The sequence below is a fragment of the Apium graveolens genome, chromosome 1 (genome assembly GCF_009905375.1).
Source record: "Apium graveolens cultivar Ventura chromosome 1, ASM990537v1, whole genome shotgun sequence".
In the NCBI taxonomy this organism is placed as follows: domain Eukaryota; kingdom Viridiplantae; phylum Streptophyta; class Magnoliopsida; order Apiales; family Apiaceae; genus Apium; species Apium graveolens.
This window is the reverse complement of record NC_133647.1, coordinates 13,119,588-13,139,392: the sequence shown is the minus strand read 5'-3', so window position 1 is coordinate 13,139,392 and position 19,805 is coordinate 13,119,588. Positions and strand designations below refer to the sequence as shown.

Sequence of the window (19,805 nt, the reverse complement as noted above, 5' to 3'; positions counted from 1 at the left end):
GTAGTATTTAAAAGAAAGTTTGGGAATACTTGCAGTATTTAAAAGAAAATCAAGAATACTTGCAGTATTTAAAAGAATGTTCTGGAATACTTGCCTCGATAAGCTTTAACAATTATTACTAGTTGACTTTGGTTCAACTTGAACGCTCGGCTTTATAGTCAAACTACTATACTATTCTGGATACGATCCCAACAGTCAGACCCTTCGGTTGGAACTTCGTTGATCTCGACGTCTAATCACAAGATCGTTCCTAGTCCAATGTCACGTCTTGGGTCTTCCGTCTAAAACCTAAAGGGTTGAAATACCCTAATTCAGATAACTGCTTAAGCTTAACATCAAATCGTCATCCTATTCTACCCATACGATTTCATAACTGAATTCATATTTATATGTATTATCGAAATACACATAGCAATTATGGTTCACATCTTCGAAATTCGGTTCGGTATTTATTTTCAGAAAATTCTTATACTTGTCGTTTTGAAAAAAAACAGGGTAATCGATTATTTATAAGTTATTTTGTCTCAATCACAGTCCAGTTCATATAATGTAATTGTATATGATTATTCGACGTCTCCAATAATTATAGGTTAAGTTCCCGTATTTTCGGAATTAATTTTCCCGAAAATCGGGCAGTGTTTCCTCTATTTATCGGCCTGCCCGTCGAATCATTCCGACGTTAAATCAAAACACAACAATAAATCCAATCCACCATTTTCCATCCCCAATCACGGATACAATTCAATTATTTTTATGTTTTTATTCATACTTTCATTCGTGTTTTATTTTTCATTTCGTTTCGAAATTTATTTCACAAACTAATTTTTATTTTTATTTATTTATAATTTAGGACTCAGATTAAAATCATCACGGTCGACCGTTGGCTCGCCGAAGCTCATCGCCGACAGCGATAAAATTCGCGGGTTTCCGTTTATTACGGACATCCGACACGAATTTCATCGATTAATTTTTCTAATTATTAGAATACATATGTGAATAATCATCGAAATTTATTCGAATAAATACAATACCAATTATCAAATAATTTCATCAATAATTTGGAATCAGATTCGAACAGCCACCAGAATATTCGAGTGAATCGAACAGAAAAATGCAGCAAGAAAACAGGAGCAACAAGGTCGCAGGACACATCTACAACCACGTGCCACGCGCCACCACACCTCTCAGAAATTTCCGAGAGGCGGCAACGCCAGGAGCAGCAAAATAAGGCTGACACAATACATACACGCATGTAAACATATATATCAACAATAAGCAGTCACCATAGAATCGAAGAAATCAACCGGAAAACAGGACATGGCCGGAGGAGAAAGAATCCGGTGAACTTACCGATTCTGGCAGAAGAGAGGGGAGAAGAGGGGGGGAAAGGAGAGGGAGAGGATGAGAGACTGTGAGTGAGATATAGAGAGAGACACCGAGAGAGAGAATCGAGAGATTAGAGAGATAGAGACGAGAGATTTCCAGAGAGATTGAGGCGGTGGCTACACAGGGGGGGTTAGGTTATTGTATATATAAAAATTTTCTTGATTTCCCGATAACTGAAACTCGTGCCAATATTTCAATCTTTTAACGAATAATTCACAAATAAAAGTAATCCGAAAATTCACAAAATTAATTTTAAAAATCTCGGGTTAATTTAAAACTATGAATGTACAGTTTCAATATATATATATATATATATATATATATATATATATATATATTTTCAATGGTCTTTGGAACGTGCATTCCGACCCGTGTTTTGCTAATTAATAAACAGGAAAATGGTTAAATAAAGGCCAGAAAATTTTTTCAATGATTTTTGAAACATCTTGAAATTAGATATTGATTTTACAATTAAATAGAGTCAGAAAATCATTTAAATTTAAATAATAAATAAAATATTGATTTCTAAATTTTATAAACCCCTAAAATTAATAAATGAATTTATAGAACAACAAAAATAATTTTAGAAACCATTTTAGCATTTTTAGGAATAAATATTCAATAAAATCACTTTAAAATGAATTAAATGCATATAGCTCGATAATTAATTATAAAATTAATTCTCGCGTCCAACAAATCATAAACAATTTATACCATAATGACACATAGCTGACAGAACCATCACCTATTTTATTTGTTTAATAACTCAATAATTACATTTATAGATCGGATCCTAAAATAGGTTACTTAGCCGGTAAGTAACTGAAAAGACGATACAGTTTTAATACCAGAATTGGATAATTATCAAAACAGAGGCTCTTATAAAATACTTTATACGATAATGAAGTAATAATATCTCGCCTTTTGAGGATACAGATATTTTTTGATCTATAAAATGATTTGCGTATCGAAAATTTTACACCGGGACTCTTACTGATTCAACCGTACTCCAGATCGAAAAAGTCAAAACATGAAAAGTGTTCAGAATTATCAGATTACGTTAGGAAAGAGTTTTCGGAAGAGTTTCGGGCTGTAAAAACGCAAAAACGACTGAAGTGGGACAATTTTTGATTCTAAAAAGTAATTTTATACTTATGTAAAAATAATCATTGTTAATTCTATACATCCTTATAAAATTATATGATTATCCAAAAATTACCAGAAAAATACCAAAATTATCTAGATTTAATTCTGGATAATTAAAAATTAAAATATCTACATCTTTATCAGAAATAAACATCTAAATATTAATATCAATTATCAAACAATTCACCAAAATTCACATAACATCACATAATAATTATTTATTGATAAAAATAAGTACATAATATTTCCCAGGCGTTCCACACATAATCTTGATTGAGAAGTACTGTGACCAGATTTGCCACAATGTCGACATTTCTCATAAGGCATTTTGTACTTCATTGGAGCTCGCTTATAACAACCTTGAAATGCACATTTCTTGATTGATTCACATCCTAATCCTCCTTTATCAAGAGAAAATTTTTGTTTAACAAGTAAAGCATTCAAAGTTCCATCACCATTAAATTACTTTGCTAAACCTTTTTCAAGCTGAGCAACTTTCTGCTTCAGTTCAGGAACCAAAGAATCAGGAGCAGTGTCTCTTTTAATATTTTATGGAACAACTGAGGTTGTCTCTTTCTTCAATACTTCCAGACATACTGTAAGGAAACTTGATTACACTATATTAACACAACATAGTTATACTCATAGATCTATACACATACTAATTATGAATCTAAGGAAAACATACTTGTAGTGGTGTTTGCTTCCTTACTGAATCTCTGATTAAAAGCTCTGCAGAAAACTCTTGATGCTACTGAATCTCTTGGAGGACTTTCTTCTGGTTTGAACAATCAGGCCATAGATTTAAGTACATCAATTGAAGCACCTCTATATGGTAGGGAACCAGTACATTTAAACTGTGAAGATCCGATGGCTTAGATCTTCTTCTTCACACTAAATATACCAGAGATTGGAGAATACTAATTCTCCATTTTAATCGAGGATCTTATATAAGTGTTATTCACCACTTCGGTAATTAATCTCCTCCGAATGCATATATTTATAGAAAATATCTTAAACTGATAAGGCATTAGATTAACATGAAACCAAAGTTGATAAGATTTCAGTTTTAATAATCCTTACCAAAACAGAAGAGTTAAGTATAATAAAAATAATTAAATTATACTTTATTTCTCTTTTCTTTTATTCACCTCTTCATATATTTTCTCCTTCTCCGGAATTAGTTAAATACGTTTTACGCACACATATAGATTTGATCCATACTTAGTGGTTGTGACCCTATGGGATTAATTTAGTGAGCTGCAAATCTAAACATAATATATTTATCGATTGATAGTGGATTCCACCCAATCATAACAATCACTTAACTAAATTAATTATTGTCAATCTGTGACTTATTCTATTAAATTGATGCACATTTGGATTAAGGACATAATTCCTTCAATCTCCCACTTGTCCTTTAGATAATTGTGCATCATTATTCCTTTATCCCTTCATGTCTATATTTAAACATAAGGTAAGAATACATGTCATCCTTATTAAGTTCAAATATTTATTTTTCAAGTTCATGAGTTCAACTCTAACCAGATGATTATATCATATAACTCATCCGAGCACGGCCATGCATTTTAGTTTCTACTCTTCGATAGGCCTAGAAGACAACAATCCTACAAATAGGAGGACAATCCCTTTCTTGTACAACTCAATCTGATATACTAAATTTCTAGCAACCCAATCACTGCCGTTATAATCCCCTTTCACGGTGGATGTTTAACAATGTCTAAATATACTAGTCCAAAAGTAAACAGCAACAAAGTACTCAGCTGGTGAATAACAATTGTTAATAAATCATAAAGATATATGTTTATGACTCTGATCATTCATAAAGCATTCTCTTAAGTTGGGTCTGTCCTATACAAGTTCTGAACTTGTATATATGCAAATAAATTATGACCACGTCAACTAAGCCCATGAAATAGCGCTTATAAAATAACTTGCAACTAGTCTATTCAAAATCATAACTTTCCAATCTCAATGATTTAGATTAGGGACTCTTATAATCTAAATTGTTCCAGTTCACTTAATAGGGTTTCATTATCCAAGTATTTTGATAAACTATTCAGAACATTTCAGATTGGTTTGGACATTCATCTAATACTAAACTGTGATTAAAGGAAATATAATATTCATATTATTATAAAATGATAAAATCAAAATGTTTTAAAATTCATGAACCTGAAAGTATCATAATCTAAAACGTCTATAAAAGAGAAAATCACATCCAGTCACCGACATGCTTGATTCCCATGGAAGAAGTATGAATATCATGCTTCATTTGTGGGAGTGGTTTAGTCAATGGATCAACAACATTATTTTCAGTGGCTATTTTACACATCTCAACTTCACCTTTCTCAACATAGTCTCGAATAATGTGAAATTTTTCAAAATGTGTTTGGTCTTATGATGTTCTCTCGGCTCCTTTGTTTGAATAATGGCTCCCATACTGTCACAATACAGAGCCAATGAGTTAGCACTGCATGGTATAACACCAAGTTATGTGACAAACTTTCTTATCCAAATTGTTTCCTTCATAGCTTCTCCAGCAGCGAGGTATTCTGCTTCACATGTAGAATCAGCAACAGTGCTTTGCTTAGCACTTTTCCAGCTCACTGCCCATCCTTTGAGATAGAAAACATATCCAGATTGTGATTTAAGGTCATCACTATCAGTTTGGAAGATAGCATCAGTAAAGCCTGTAACAACTAACTCATATGATCCTCCATATACCGGGAAATTTTCTTTCATCCTTCTGAGGTACTTAAGAATGTTTTTGGCCGCACACCAGTGCGCCTCTCCGGGGTCAGATTGATACCTAGTTGTGGCACTCAAGACAAATGAGATATTCAGTCCAGTAATATCATAGAATACATGATTGGTCCTATTACAGATGCATAAGGAATCGTGCTCGTCCTTTTTCGCTCATCAGCCGTTTTTTGGTAACTGAGTCTTGCTAAGTTTTATACCATGAGAAATGAGAATAAGGCCTTTCTTAGAATCCTTCATATTGAAATTATCAAGTACCTTATCAATATAAGTACTCTGACTAAGTTCAATAATCCTTTTTGATCTATCTCTATATATCTTGATGCTCAAAATGTACTGTGCATCTCCTAGATCTTTCATTGAAAAAAAATTCCAAGCGAATCTTTAACAGATTATAGCATTGGAATTTCATTCCCAATAAGAAATATGTCATCGACTTACAATACCAGGAATGTTATTTTTCTCCCACTTGTCTTTTTATAAACACATGGTTACTCAACATTTTTCACGAAACCAAACTTACGAATTTCTAGGTCGAAGCGCTTGTTCGAACTCCTAGATGCTTGCTTCAATCTATAAATAGTTTTTAGAAGCATGCAAACCTTCTTTGTATTTTATAGATCAATAAAACCCTCATGTTGTGTCATATACACATTCTCTTCCAAAATACCATTAAGGAAGGCGGTTTTAACATCCATTTGCCATATTTCAAAATCGTAGAATGCAGCAATTGCTAGAAGTATCCGAATAGACTTAAGCATAGCAACAGGAGAAAGGGTTTCATCATAATCCACTCTATGAATTTGAGTGTATCCTTTTCCTACCAATCTAGCCTTGAACATGTTAGCGTTCCCATCCTTGTCGGTCTTTATCTTAAAGACCTATTTGCACCCAATGGGTTTAACCACTTCGGGAAAATCCACAAGGTCCCATACTTGATTTTCAAACATGGAGTCTATTTCAGATCTCATGTCTTCAAGCCATTTATCAGAGTTTTCCCTCGTCACAGCTTGGTTGTAGGTACTAGGCTCATTGCTTTCCATTAGCATTATTTCATAATTATCAGTCATTACGATATTTATATATCGTTTTGGCAGACTTATGTGTAGTCCAGACCTCCGTGGCAATGTAACAACGGTAGAATTGTCCTGACCAGCATTAGTTGAAATATAAGTTTCACTAATTTTCGAAATTTCTATATCCACTTCTTGCTCACCTCGAACTTCATCGACGTCTAAATTTCTCCCACTTGTCATTTTGGAAATGAACTCTTTTCCAAGAAGACACCATCACGATCAACAAAAACGTTGTTCTCTTATTGGTTATAGAAGTTGTATCCCCGAGGTTTCAGATATCCCACAAAAGAAACATTCGTCATATTTCGGTGCAATCTTGTCACTAATTTGACATTTTACATAAGCTTCACAACCCCAAATCTTAAAAGAAGTCAATTTAGGAGTTTTCTTTGTCCATATGTAATATGGTGTCTTATCCACAGCTTTTAACGGAGCATTGTTGAGTATAAGAGCGGCAGTTTCAGGTGCAAATCCCCAAAATTTAAACTCATCATAGATCAAACCATATCTAATAATATTCGATTTCTCCTTTCGGAAACACCATTTAATTGTGGTGTTCCAGGAGGTGTCAATTGTGAAAAAATTACATTATCTTTCAATTGATCACGAAACTCTTGACTCAAATATTCGCCTCCTCAATCAGATCGAAGTGCCTTAATTGTCTTGCCAAGTTGATTTTCTACTTCACTCTGAAACTCTTTAAATTTTTAAAAAGATTCAGACTTATGTTTCAGTAAATAAATATATCCATACCTACTTAAATCGTTAGTAAAAGTTATGAAGTAATTAAATCCACCTCTAGTGCAAGTTGTCATAGGGCCACAAACATCGGTATGGAGTAGCCCTAAAAGTTCACTTGCTCTTTCACCAGTTCCTTTAAAGGTGATTTTTTCATTCTAATAAACATGATTCGCAAGTGTCAAATGATTCTAAATCAAAAGATGTCAGAATACCTTCATTTTGAAGTATCTGAATGCGTTTAATGTTTATATGTCCTAAACGACAATGCCAGAGGAAGGTTTTATTTCGATCATCTAATTTTTCCTTTTCATGATTAATGTTATATATTGGTTTATCCATGTCTAGCACATATAGACCATTTACTAAGTGTGCCTTTGTGATAAACATATCCTTTAAATAAATTAAACAAACAGAGTTCTTTATTTCAAAAGAATAACCTTCTCTGTTTAAATCAGAAACAGATATGATGTTCTTTGTGATACTAGGTACACAAAAACAATTATTGAAAGAAAAGACAAGCCCAGAGGGCAAAGATAAACTATAGGTTCCTGCAGCTAATGCAACAACTCTTGCTCCATTTCCTAATCGTAGATCAACCTCGCCTTTTGCCAAGCTCCTGCTTTCTTTTAGTCCTTGCACATTTGAATAAATGTGAGTACCACAACCGGTATCTAATGCCCAAGAAGTAGCAGATGCAAAAATGCAGTATATAATAAAAATACCTGAAGTGGAAGCCACAACCGTGTTGTTCTTCTTATCTTTCTTATACTTGGGACATGAATTCTTCCAATGCCCTTTGTCATTATAATGGAAGCAGGTATCTTGAGAAGGGTCTTTCACAACTTTCTTCTTCTTAGCAAGTGGTTGCTTAGGTCCATAAGGTTTCTTACCTTTTGACCCACAGTTCTTAGTACCAAATTTCTTAAATTCATTCCCTTTTTTAACAAAAAGGACATCCTTGGAACAATTTTCCTTGATAGTTCCTTCAGCTGACTTAAGCATACCATGCAGCTTAATAACAGTCTTCTCCATTCCATTTATATTGAAGTTTATCTTGAAATTATCAAATGACTCTGGAAGAGAATGAAAAATGATGTCGGTTTATAGCCTCGTTGGAAAAACCAGACCAAGTCGCTCACTTTGCTCAAATAATCCAATTAATTTGAGAACAAACGGGCCAACTGGTTGATTCATTCCGAGCTTAGAGCTAAGGATTTCCTTAGTAACTGCAAACTTTTCAACCCTTGCTTGCTCTTGAAATAAATTCTAGAGCTGCAGGTTCATTGTGTAAGCATCTGAATTCAGAAACTGCTTCTGCAAATCTGGACTCATTGTGGCTAGCATTACACACTTGACATCATTTGAAGCGTCTTGATGACGCTTTTGTGAAGCCCTTTCAGCAGCGGTGCCACCACCTTCTGGAAGTTCAGGGATTAGAGTGTCAATGACAAACTCTTTCTTTTCATGCATTAGAACTATTCTTAAGTTCATGTGCCAATTAAGAAAGTTACTACCATTCAACTTCTCCTTTTCGAGAATTGAACGCAGATTAAAATACGGAGTAATAAAATTGTTGTTGTTAGCCATATCTACAAATTGAAGAAACAAATACAATTTCAAATTTTATTTATCATAATTAGTAACTCTAAGTAAATCACTATGCAAAAAGAAGTTACTAATATTTTATTCAATTATAAGTCCATGTCCCGTTGAATAAAATAATTCCAAGATCCTCTCCCACTTAGCTTAAGCCAACAATGGATAGTCACCCAACCTAATGATTCAGGTAAGCATCATGTGTGCTAATTATATCATGTCATATAATTCTTGGTTGATAGAAAAAACATTGTGTTACCTATCTTTGCCTCAATATCTAAGAACCCCTAACTTATATTGTTGAGAAAGCCAAACTAATACGTAGAAGTCTAATTTACTTATACCTTATATAATCCAAAGATTAAAAGCAAACGTTATTATACAAAGGTAAAATTTGTTACTAGTGATAAAAGATTTTATAGGTGTCTACTGTTTATACAAGGCATTCTCTCAAATATTAATTGGACTGGTTTTTCTTTGTTGGTTGTTATAAGTGAACTAAATCATAAAAATAACTAATCTCAAACAAAACCACAACTTAAGCATAATATACTACAGAGCAGTAAACAACAAACAATGCATAGTACAACATACTGTAGTCATATTAAAGCATTTAAGCAAGTATAAAAGCATCAAAGAGTCTGTAGTAATCATTCAAGTGATTAAATCCTATGATTAATAAAACACACAATTCTATATAATCTGCAAAAACGGAATTTAGCTCCCACTGAAATAACAAAGAGTTTGCAATTTCCTTATTCATTTAAGAAAATATGATCAGGGAATTAAATCATAGTCAGACCATCAATCTTATACGTTTAAGCCATGGCTCTGATACCTCTGTAAGGAAAATCGATTACAATATATTACCAAACATAGTTATACTCATGGATTTATACACATACTGATTATGAATCTAAGGAAAACATACCTGTAGTGGTGCTTGCTTCCTTACTGAACCTCTGATTAAAAAATCTGCAGAAAACTCTTGATGCTTCTGAATCTCTTGGAGGACTTGCTTCCAGTTAGAACAATCAGTCCACGGATTTAAGTATGTTAATTGAGGCACCTCTATATGGTAGGCAACTAGTACAATCAAACCGTGAAGAGCCGATGGCTTAGATCTTCTTCTTCACACTAAATATTCCAGAGAATGGAGAATACTAATTCTCCATTTTAATCGAGGATCTTATATAAGTGTTGTTCACCACTTCTGTATTTAATCTCCTCTGAATTCATATATTTATAGAAAATATCTAAACTGATGAGGCATTAGATTAACATGAAACCAAACTTGATAAGATTTCAGTTTTAACAATACTTATCAAAATAGAAGAGTTAAGTATAAAAAAATAATTAAATTATATTTTAATTATCTTTTCTTTTATTTACCTCTTCCTATATTTTCTCCATCTCCGAAATTAGTTAAATGCATTTTACGCACACATATAGGTTTGATCCATACTTAGTGGTTGTGACCCTATAGGATTAATTTAGTGAGCTATAAAGCTAAACATTATATACTTTATTGATTTATAGCGGATTCCACCCAATCATAATGATCACTTAACTAAATTAATTATTGTCAATCTGTGACTGATTCTATTAAATCGATGTAAATTTGGATTAAGGACATAATTTCTTCACATACATCCTTCATCTCAATCTCATTCTTGAGATATTGATTTTTCTCAGTAAGCTTTGAAACCTTTTCAAGCAAAGATCTGTTTTCTGCAGCCAAGGCTTCATCCTTCATAGGATCGTCCATGTCACCCGACCTGCAAATTTAACATATATGAAGATTTATTTGAAATATATTTTGTATTTTGTACCTCATCGTTGTCACTGGAGTTGTCTTCGAGTCCAGCAAAGCAGAGTTGAGCAACTTTATCATCTGAATCGATCTCAACATTAACCTCGCCTTTTTACAAGCTCCTACTTTCTTTTTGTCCCTGCTCATTTGAATAAATGTGAGTACCACAACCGGTATCTAATGCCCAAGAAGTAGCAGATGCAAAAATGCAGTATATAACAAAAATACCTAAAGTGGAAGCCACAACCGTGTTCTTCTTCTTATCTATCTTATACCTGGGACCTGAATTCTTCCAATGCCCTTTGTCATTACAATGGAAGCAGGTATCTTGAGAAGGGGTTTTCACAACTTTCTTCTTCTTAGCAAGTGGTTGCTTAGGTCCATAAGGTTTCTTACCTTTTGACCCACTGTTCTTAGTACCAAATTTCTTAAATCCATTCCCTTTTTTAATAAAAACGACATCCTTGGAACAATTTTCCTTGATATACTAGTACAAAAAGTGTCATACGCGTCTGTTGAAAAAGGTCAGATGTGTTTGTTTTGAACAGATGCGTATGGAGGAGTCGTATCAGCTCTCAGGCATATACGTCTGTTTCCAACAGACGCATATAAATATTGGCTGTCAATTTACAATAGACGTATCAAGTGTTAAACAGACGCATAAAGTTAAATTTTATATGACTGTTCATACTTTGTAGACACATAAAGTTTTTGCGTCATACTGGAACAGACACATGTTGATACATAACAGCCGCTTAAACTTAATATTTGCGTCAGCTGTTGGACAATAGACTTATATAATATGCTTATGCGTTAGTCATTATAAAACAACCACTTATTGTACAGGTTTTTTTAACAATATCAGAGGCCACTTTTTACAATATCAGGCCACTTTTCCCTGTGCCACCTGCTTTTCACAATACATCTAAAAAACTAGAGCTGAACAGGAAAATTCAAATTTAAAATAATTTTTTTATCAAGTCAAACAGTAATTCCACAAACCTTACAAGATTACATTTAGTTGGAGGAAAATAAAAACCAACAACTAAAAACAAAAAAGGAAACTAGTCAAATTTCAACTCCACTATAACAAGATCAACATCCATTTAGCAGCCATCACCAAACATGAAACCTAACACAATCTCCACAACACATAGAACAAACCTGAAAATCATTAAAATGCAGATGTTAACTCAAAATAAAATGATATCAAGGGGCACAGGAAAGCCACTTTACAGTTAAAGATAAAGCTTGAAAAGTAGTAAGCATGAATATAAGATTTAAATATCGGAATCTTCACTGAATACAATATGTTACAGACTACAACTACTACATGTTTATTTATCCTCTTCGTGAAAATATTAAACAGTTAATGACATTATTAAGGATGCAAATAGATTCTACCTAACTCTACTGTAAATTTCTATCATTTGATTACCACCGACTGGTTACATCACAATGTAGACTTAGTTCTGGTAATTTCAACCACCAAACATCATTACTGAGTGAAAACCAGAAAGGTATATTCTTACAAAAAACACCTAATCTATCAAGTCAGTCACACGTGAAATGTAAACATTAATATATATTAAAACAAAAAATGGCCAGTTATTAAGAAAATTTAATCTAGGCATCTAGGTTCTTGCTATATTCTGACAAAGACTCACATCGTAAGATAGAGTTTTAGAATGATGACACATAGAAAAATCTGTACTAACTATAATTAACAGCACTGAAATTCTATAATGTATGGCATGGATTGACAACAATGCAACCAAGGTTTCTAAAACACAAAACCACTTAATTATTTCTGTAGCACTTTAGTGTCCGGAGTTTTCTGTCACTCTTATTTGCAATGATCATGAAATCATTAGTTTGGTTTGAAAACGGGAAGCCTACATCTGTTTAATAAGTTCAGCAATCAGCCCAAACTCAGTAGAACTATATATTGTCCTGTACTTATGTTTGTGCGACCTAACAAACGATTAAGTCACTACAAGAAAAACGCAATCAGACAACACCGATTAGACAACACTCGACCAAAAAAGTGTTGCCCGAATTTTTCATACAACAGTTTTTTTGCAACCAAAAAATTGGCGTTGTCTGACGTTGATTACTACAAGCGATAAAAAAATGTTGTCTAGTAAAACAAATCAGACAAGTGCTTTCAAAATTAAGATGTTGTGTGAATGGGAAGGCTTTAGTATTACTACAACGCTTTAAAATCCATTGTCTAGTTGATGGAGACAGACAACCCTTTCTAAGGTGATGTTGTGCAAATGAGTAAAATCGTACAACGATTTTTAAAATCCATTGTCTGAAAATGATTGAGATAACGTCTTGTTTAACGGTTGTGGAAATGAGACAAGTATTTTTTTCTACTAGTTAGTTAAGCTCGAATCACATAATGTACAAATTAGGTGTTGTCTAAATGATACTTGATAGACAAGTGTTCTACATATTATATGTCACCTATATCAGACAATAGTCTAATTCTTAAAATCGTTGTCTTTCTTACTAAATTTAAAAATGTGTTGCACAACAAAATATTCAAATAAATCGTTGTCTAGTTTATTACAATAAAAATAGTAATAATTTCAGAAAAAATAATTTCCAAACAATTCATTTTAAATTTTTTAAAAACAAAAAACTCTAATTAATTCCACTTTCATCTAGATTAAATATTTAAATTTTATATTACAAAATAGTTTAATTATCTACTTTATAATTAATAAAAAATTAATCACAAGTGCTTCAAGTTTACATTGTTAATTGTTCAATCCAAACAAGTGTTTTTCGAAAAAGCACGTTATATTAATCTACCTTATACAAGTATTTTTAAAATAAAACACTTGTAACAGTTAGACAACGTTTATCGATATTTATAATCTGTTGTAAAATATGTAATACTACAACAATCTTAAAGAAAAAACTGTTGTAGAATTCTAACAACGACATTTCCTAAAAAACACTTATGTAAAGTAACTTACCACAACATGATTTTAGAAAAAAAACGTTGTCTATATTTTTACTAGTTTTAAATTTTTTTTGGAAAATTTATATGCCACCGTTAATTAATTTATACGACTAACCAATAACTTACACTAAATTAATTTGTGTGTATTAAGATTTCAAATATACCTAATAATTACAACCTACTAATAACATAATACCGATAACGTGTATCAGATCGTTAATAACGTTAAATAATAAATATTTATGAATAAATATGCTAAAAAATGGGCACATTTTTACAACGGTTTTCTTTCTCAGACGTTGTCGTATAAAACTATGCACAACAGGCTTTTTAAAAAATACCATTGTGTGGTTCAACAACGGTTTTTTTCTTGAAAACCGTTATTGACATTGTTTTTAAATAACCTTTTTTGGTTATAAACCGTTGTATGAATTTGGCACTATTTATTTGGTTGATATTACATCCGACAATTGTTTTATATTAAAAACTGTTGTATGACTTTTGTTAAGACAACACATTTTAAATTTCAGACAATAATTTTTAATGCCATATATTTTTTTGACTTTATTAATATATATTCCTTAAACTGTTGATGTTAATATAAACCGTACGGATGTTAATAATTACTCATTTTAGTCACATGAAAAAAGTATTAAAAAATTTGAAATTCATCTCGAATGTCAGGATTAGAAAAATCTGGTAAAAGTACCCCTCCCAACAACCAGACTCGTTCCCGATTTACATGATTAATTTTTTAAACTATTTTTTCGACGATCCAACCTTACGGATGTTAAGATATATCGATTTTAGTCATAAGAACAAATTATTAAAAAATTTGAAATTCATTTTGCATGCCAGGATTAGAAAAATCTGGTAAAAGTACCACTCCCGACAACGAGACTCGTTCCCGATTTACATGATTAATTTTTTAAAATGATTTTTCGACGATCCAACCGTACGGATGTTATGATATATCGATTTTAGTCATAAGAAAAATTATTAAAAAATTTGAAATTCATTTTGCATGCCAGGATTAGAAAAATCTGGTAAAAGTACCCCTCTCGACAACAAGACTCGTTCCCGATTTACAGGATTAATTTTTTAAAATAATTTTTCGACGATCCAACCGTACGGATGTTAAGATATATCGATTTTAGTCATAAGAATAAATTATTAAAACATTTGAAATTTATTTTGCATGCGAGGATTAGAAAATTCTGGTAAAAGTACCCCTCCCGAAAACGAGACTCGTTCCCGATTTACAGGATTAATTTTTTAAAATGATTTTTCGACGATCCAACCGTACGGATGTTACGATATATCGATTTTAGTCATAAGAAAAAATTATTAAAAAATTTGAAATTCATTTTGCATGCCGGGATTAGAAAAATCTGGTAAAAGTACCCCTCCCGACAACGAGACTCGTTCCAGATTTACAGGATTAATTTTTTAAAATGATTTTTCGGCGATCCAACCGTACGGATGTTAAGATATATCGATTTTAGTCATAAGAACAAATTATTAAAAAATTTGAAATTCATTTTGCATGCCAGGATTAGAAAAATCTGGTAAAAGTACCCCTCCCGACAACGAGACTCGTTCCCGATTTACATGATTAATTTTTTGAAATGATTTTTCGATGATCCAACCGTACGGATGTTAAGATATATCGATTTTAGTCATAAGAAAAAATTATTAAAAAATTTGAAATTCATTTTGCATGCCAGGATTAGAAAAATCGGGTAAAAGTACCCCTCCCGACAACGAGACTCGTTCCCGATTTACAGGATTAATTTTTAAAATGATTTTTTCGATGATCCAACCGTACGGATGTTAAGATATATCAATTTTAGTCATATGAAAAAATTATTAAAAAATTTGAAGTCCATCTTGCAAGTCAGGATTAGAAAAATATGGTAAAAGTACCCCTCCCGACAACGAGACTCGTTCCAGATTTACAAGATTAATTTTTAAAATGATTTTTTTGATGATCCAACCGTATGGATGTTAAGATATATCAATTTTAGTCATATGAAAAAATTATTAAAAAATTTGAACTTCATCTTGCATGTCAGGAATAGAAAAATTCGGTAAAAGTACCCCTCCCGACAACAAGACTCGTTCCCGATTTACAAGATTAATTTTTAAAATGATTTTTTCGACAATCCAACCGTACGGATGTTAAGATATATCAATTTTAGTCATATAAAAAAATTATTAAGAAATTTGAAGTCCATCTTGCAAGTCAGGATTAGAAAAATCCGGTAAAAGTACCCCTCCCGACAACGAGACTCATTCCAGATTTACAAGATTAATTTTTAAAATGATTTTTTCGACGATCCAACCATGCGGATGTTAAGATATATCAATTTTAGTCATATGAAAAAATTATTAAAAAATTTGAACTTCATCTTGCATGTCAGGATTAGAAAAATCCGGTAAAAGTACCGCTCCCGACAACAAGACTCGTTCCCGATTTACAAGATTAATTTTTAAAATGATTTTTTCGACAATCCAACCGTACGGATGTTAAGATATATCAATTTTAGTCATATAAAAAAATTATTAAAAAATTTGAAGTCCATCTTGCAAGTCAGGATTAGAAAAATCCGGTAAAAGTACCCCTCCCGACAACGAGACTCGTTCCAGATTTACAAGATTAATTTTTAAAATGATTTTTTCGACGATCCAACCGTGCGGATGTTAAGATATATCAATTTTAGTCATATGAAAAATAAGTCTCTTCCTTGATTAAATAATTACTTTCTTAAAAAATGGTTTTAGGATCATTTTGCATAATATTAATATATATTAACGTTAGTTATATAGAAAGAAAATTGAAATTTTTTCAAATTTGTTTCAAATAATTTTATATAAAAAAATTATGTGAAATTATTTAAAATAAATATTATTATATTAATATAAAGTAAAATAAAGATAAGTATTTAATTATAATATATAAATAAATAAATTAATTTATGATTTTTTCATTTTTACACAATTTTTGGTTTCCCCCTTTAATTTTCATTTCCCCCTTCCTTCTAATTTTCATTTCCCCCTTATCTCTCCCATTCCCCTTTCTTTGATCTGACTCCTCTTCTCCTCCTGATTCTTTCTCTCCGTACTCTTCCATCTCTCTCCCACGACTCATCTCTCTCCTCTCTCTGTCTGGTTTTTTAGTTTTTAAATCTTGACCATCTCCCTCACCCAATCTTGTTTCTCTTTCACAAAATTGCATATGAATTCAGCTTCTCAATTACAAAATTGAAGGTTGGAATTTCTAATCTCCTTGATTTTCAAGTTCAAAGCGACAATTTTGAGGAATATTTTTTGGAGTTCAAACCTTTCAAGCTCAGGGCATGACTGATTAGTACCTGTTTATCATTTGCAAGGTTAGGTTATATGTTTGTTGTGCTTAATTTACTCCATGGGAACAACTTCTATTTCCATCTTGCACATTAATAATTGAATAAAAATCAAAGAGAAAAGCATTCGGGGGAATGAATATGAGTAGTTGTTGTTCCACCACTTATCTGACCACCAATTACCCATCTCATTTCATAAAATCTCCGACAACCCCCCTTCCTCGTTTTGTTACTTCATCTCTATCCAACAAAATCACCATCTCAGTAGCTGAAGTTGAAAATAATTATGTTTTTCATGATTTAATTAAGGATAGAGAGAATGGAGATTTTGTTACAAAGATTACGGACAGTCTCTGGCTCAGGGATATTGTCAAACACATTGTCAATGTCTAAACTCAACAACGCTCTCACTCGTCACAACTATACCAGGAGGTCTGAAACTTGTTACCCTCTTTTTTCTTTTTCATTATTATTATTGTTGAGTTATAATTTCAAGATTATCTTGCAATTGCTGATTGATTCTAATTTTATAGTCCGTAGATGATGAAAGTGAGGGCGAGTTCTTAAAACTGAAAGCAACCATTGAGTGGCTTCTTTGTGACAACACTGCACCAGTCAATAAGAAAGTAATGTATGAGGTTGGTTGTTCTTTATTTTTTTCAATCTTCCCGCTTCTATGTTACGGTATCATTACTCCTATTCATTTGCTTCATAAAAAGTCAAAACAATCATCAGTATTAGCTTTTAGCATGCTAAACCCCTTATACTTGTGGTCATGAAACAGGAATTTCAGAATGACAAACAAAGAAGGAAGAGACTGAAACTCCTCAAATACGAAACTGTATGATATGGCCTGAACTGTATCACATCTTTACTTGTATCTTTCATTTGTTATTCATTTCTAAAATTTTCTCGCCAGTTAAGATATTAAAGAAATAGTCTAGTTCTTAGTTGACTTCATTTAGTAACTAGTAAGATTGAAATTGTGATATAAAAATGATCTGTCTTGAGACAACTGTTGAATGATTTTGCAATGGCAGATGGTTTCTTTTTATTCAACTAGTGAACAAAACAAGATATGTTACTAGTAGTGTCTACCAGTAGGTATAGTTAATCTTACAGGCTTATTTGTTCTCCTGGAGCATAAGTTGATTAAGGTGCACTCTGGATTGCGACTTAAGAGCTATGAGCACCCGTGGGGATACATTTTTATAGAATTCCTGATATTTCACTTTTGGAGAATGTACATAACAAATTATTCTTGTTAATAATGTATATAGATTTAGTGTGACTAGCTCTTTTGCATCATGCAGTTCGTATTGTTCTCCCACTCAGCTAACAATATTCATAATTGTGTCCCCTGAATTTTAAGTTCAGTTCCCCCATAAAGTATAACATTTATTTATTTTATGCGTAGAAAATATCCGTGAAAGAAAAATATAAGTTGTTATATTATAGTGTTAAGGGAGTTCTTATTTCTTAGGCAAAATAATATGTATCGCTTTTACTTCATAAGTTCAGTGTACAAGTGAAGGTATGACGTAGCAATGTAGCTTAAGAAGTCTATGTACTGATTTATTAGCAACACTAATGATGATGTGTTGAACAGGTGTTTTCAAATGATGTACTGATGGGAGAACATTATGCCAGTAGTACTGTACGTTTCTGTAGTAGTGTCTGTAACCTTAAATGTTGAAATATGGACGTTTATTTTAAGGGTTTTTGAAACTATTTTTAGGTAATCAGCTACCTACAAAGCAGCTGAACTATTTACGAAAAAAGAAGCATAATTATGGATTACTTTACAAATCTATGTGCCCTGGTTTACAAATTGCCTTCTGTATATGTTTGTGGCCTCCTTTTATTTGGAAATTTTGAGAACCTAGCATGTAGTTTGTCAATCTTATTTTAAGTGAATTTTATGTGTACTTCGACTTTCTCTACAGATTGTCGGGATAGATGATTTGAAAAAGGAGGTTGACAAAAGAGGAAAAGATAAAGTTGTTACAAGCAGGACCTCCCAATCTTCACCAAGAGAAACTGCGAGGAAAGGTGGTATCTTTACAAAGCAGGACATTGACAGTCTCTTCATGGAAGTGAGCCAGGTGACACTATGGGCATTTGTTTATTTTCTATTACGTCTTGGTTTGATTTCACTTTATATTAAGAGATCCAGTTCTTTGTTTTTCCTATAATGCAGGAAGGAAAAGAATATTAACTTAAGAGTGGTTGTCGATTTATTTTGAAGATTGTTTTCTCCAGATTGGGAAATTGCCTATCACAAGCTGTAATGATATTGCAAGGACAACATAGCTCTTGCGGAAAACGTGAAGAGAACCTGAAAAGGCCAATTGAGCTCTGAGTAGCCAACATCAAATCCTTGTAGACTCTATATTTTCTTTAATTTTTAGTAGAAATCTTAGACTCATGAAGGCAGTGATATCAATATGCTTTTAGCTTTTGTATAACTATGTTGTTGTGATTTTCGATCATGGATTAACTTTAGAACTTTTGTTTAGATTTGCAAAGTTAATTTCATTTGATTACTTGTTATATTTTGTGTAAGACAACGCTTTTAAGAACCAAGCTTCATTAAAATATCATGTCTTTAATACTAAAACAATGCTTTCGAACACAAAACTTTGGTGCAAAATTAACTTTCACAACACTAGTAAACCATTGTCTATATAATATTAAGATATTGTATCAAAGGTATTCATGCAATACGTTTGGACAAATAAACAGTTGTATGTATCTGATCATGCCATACATTAAAATCCAAAACTGTTGTGTGTAGAAATTTATTACAAGAGTTCTACGAGCTCAATTTTATTTTTGTTGTCTATCTGAATACACAACAACGTTTATACAACAATAAGTGTTGTAGGATTGGCTTTAATATTATACCTTACACAATGGTT

General features: G+C 32.2%; 1 long non-coding RNA gene across 1 annotated transcript; it reads left to right on the top strand.

Moving 5' to 3' along the window:
* The first annotated feature begins 17,443 nt into the window (after positions 1-17,443).
* LOC141719271 (uncharacterized) lies at positions 17,444-18,876 on the top strand. Its single transcript, XR_012574062.1, has 3 exons — positions 17,444-17,522; positions 17,669-17,725; positions 18,831-18,876. It is a non-coding gene; the product is annotated as an uncharacterized LOC141719271 (long non-coding RNA).
* Positions 18,877-19,805: the final 929 nt, after the last annotated feature.